Source organism: Blastomyces gilchristii (genome assembly GCF_000003855.2).
Source record: "Blastomyces gilchristii SLH14081 genomic scaffold supercont1.5, whole genome shotgun sequence".
In the NCBI taxonomy this organism is placed as follows: Eukaryota; Fungi; Ascomycota; class Eurotiomycetes; order Onygenales; family Ajellomycetaceae; genus Blastomyces; species Blastomyces gilchristii.
This window is the reverse complement of record NW_003101678.1, coordinates 2517732-2521244: the sequence shown is the minus strand read 5'-3', so window position 1 is coordinate 2521244 and position 3513 is coordinate 2517732.

The following is a 3513-nucleotide window of genomic DNA, read 5'->3' as shown; positions in this document are numbered from 1 at the left end:
ACTCTTCTTTCACTTTATCACAAATTATTCCAGATGTCTTCTGATAAGATAATATTATGAATATACTTCTCTTACAAGACTTAGAAGTGAATCACAGTATTAAGTTAGAAAAGAAGAATAATAAAGATTCTGAATTATCATGAGACTCTCTTTATAATATGTCTTGAGATGAACTTCTTCTTCTTCAGAAGACACTGAATGATCTGTTGAATAAGAAATTCATATATATTAATAACTATTTCACTGCAGCTTCTATTCTCTTTGCAAAGAAACTAGATAAAGAACTCTGATTCTGTGTGAACTATCAAGACCTGAACAGATTGATAAAGAAAGACTGTTATTTCTTATCTCTTATCAATGAAATCTTAGCATGTATTAGATAAGCTCAATGATTTACAAAGCTAGATATTATTACTGCATTTCATAAGATTTGTATCACTGAAGAAGATGAGTAACTTACAGTGTTCTGAATATATTATAATCTCTTTGAATAAGTAGTCACACTCTTTGAACAGACTAATACTCTTAGTATATTTCAGAAGTATATTAACTGAGCACTCTGAGATGTTCTTAATAAGTTTATATCTGTATATCTTGATAACATTCTCATCTTCACTGATGAATTCAGAAAGAAATATCAGAAATATGTGTGAAGAGTATTACAATAATTATAAGAAGCAGAACTATCAATAGATATTAATAAGTGTGATTTCAAAGTCAAGAGTATAAAATATCTCACTTTTATCATAGAAGCTGATAAGAGAATTTAAATGAATTTTGAGAAGGTCTCTGTCATTCTTGAATGAGAAGTTTCACATACTGTGAAAGATGTATAAAGCTTCATCAGATTTACTAACTTCTATCAGCAATTTATATGAAACTTCTCAGATATCACAAGACTACTTACAGAACTCATTAAGAAGAACTCAGTATTTCAGTGATCAGCAGATATTAAAGCTGTATTCACACAGATAAAGAAGATATTCATTAATATCTCTCTGTTAATAATATTTGATTCTTATTATAAGACAGTTGTTGAAGCTGATTTCTCTGATAACATTATAGAAGAAGCTATATTACAATATGATGATGAAGATGTTTTATAATCATGCATCTTCATGTCTAAGAAACTGAGTTCTACTGAATACAACTATGAGATCTATGATAAGAAACTTCTTACAATATTACACTATCTAGAAGAATGAGACTCTGAGCTCTGAAGTGTCTCTGAATTTGAGATAATCACAGATTATAAGAATCTCAAACCCTTTACTATCATCTGCAAGCTTACTGAATGACAGATACAATGATTCAAGCTATTAAGTTATTTTCATTTCACAATACACTACTGCTCTGATAGTCAGAACTCAATGACAGATGCTCTCTCATAATAAGAGCAAGAGATGCTATCTGATATAACAGATTCTCACTGAATGAATTGAGAGTATCTGCTCTTGAATCTGAAGATATTAGTTAATTAAGATGAAACAACTCATGACACTATACATACTTCTCTGATTAGAACTGTCACTGATATCTTAACTTTCTCTGAATCTATACTAGATGATTATGACATACAGCAGCTCAAACTGATGAACTTTTTCAAGCACTCACTGAAGTAGTATGTTAAGAAGCACTCTGATTTCTCTCAGAACTACATATAATAACTGATATCTCAGAATATTCAATCAATGATAATAATACTCCACAATTCTATGAATAATGCTGAGTCTCTCACTCTGAACTCTTTCATACCTAAATAATACAAGAAATATATGATTTATGTATAATCTGTTATTCAGGCTGTGAATAGCTGTATTAAATAATCTCTTAAGAGTTCTACTGATCTGAGATATTAAACAGTATCAGATATTTTATTTAAAACTGCAATTATTACTCTTTCATTATCTTATGAAAAGACTGTAGAAAAGATCTACTGAAACTGCTTCATATCTCTGATAGAATCTGATAAGATATAGTAATTGACTTTGCTGTTAATCTCTCTAAGAGTAAGAATTGTAAGAACATTCTGATCATTATTGAATGACTGAGTAAAGATGTAATATTGAAATCTTATGATAAGATAAACACTGAATAAGTCACTGAAATCTTTCTACAGAGCTCATTCTATCAGATATATGAATTGCTGAGGTCTATAGTATCAGATTAAGACTGTTAATTCATGAGCACTCTCTGAACAAGAATCTGTCAAGTTCTTAAAATTACATATAATTTGTCAACTGTCTATTACTCTGAGACTGATAATATATTAGAGTGAATAATTCAGACAGTGAAGAATTATTCTTATAAGTTCTGTAATTATTTATAAAATATCTGATATAATCTTCTTCTACATACTGAAGTTACTATCAATGACTGAGATGTTATTTTAACAGATATAAGTCTGTTCTTTCTTACATACAGATTTCATATAAAAGTGTTGAATCTTCTAGAGATTATATATTTCACACTGAATCTCTGCAGTCTGATTCAGATCACTGATAATATAGTAACAAAGCTTCAAGATACTCATGATTGAGCAGAGGTCTTCATGATAATCATGAAATAAAATTAAGAAGATTAAGTCAATATCTGATGAGATTCTGCAAAACAGTATAAAATAGAAGATCTTATATGATTAAATCTTGAAAATATACAGATCACACACTTATCTCATACATTAAATTATTATCATATAAAATACACAGTGATGGAAGTTCTAGACAGTTATAACTACTTTCTTAATACTCTGTCAGAGATTTATAATATATTTCACACAAGCTTATTTCATCACACTGTCACTGACTCATTTTCTTCTCAACTGACTTCTGACTGACAGTCACCAGGAATCATAGAAGAAGATAAAGAACTTGAGTGAGAGATTGAGAATATTCTCAATAAGAGATCTCACAGCCGCAGCTGATAATATCTTGTAAAATAAGTCAGCTATAATTGTCTGACCTGAACTCTGAGTTTTATATTATCTGAGACTGCGGCCCTTGACTAATAAGAACTACACATAATCAGGGAAGAGAGAGGCTAATATGATAAGCTATGTCTGATCAATTATATAGACTATTTCATTACACTTCATAGATTTCACTGAAAGCTCTGATTCTCAGTCATTCTCAATTGTTAATTCTCTGCTGAAAAACTCATGAAATTTCTATTCTTTCACTCTGAAGCTTTATCATGTACATCACTATATACATGTATAAATATTCACTCTGATTGCTGATTCTCACACTTTCTCTTTCTTTTCTTCTTTAATATTTTTCACTTTGTTATATAAGATGTATAAAATATCATACTGATCTATTCGGCGTAGGCCTCTTATAATAAGCTTAATATACAGTTCTGTCTTATCTAAGATCTTTAACACAGTTTACACATGCTCAGTGTATTCTTTCTTCTTCACAGAGTACATTACTACATCATTCAAATATATTATTATAAAGATATTTAGATATATACAAAGTGTTTTATTAATAAAAGACTGAAATACTGTGAGAG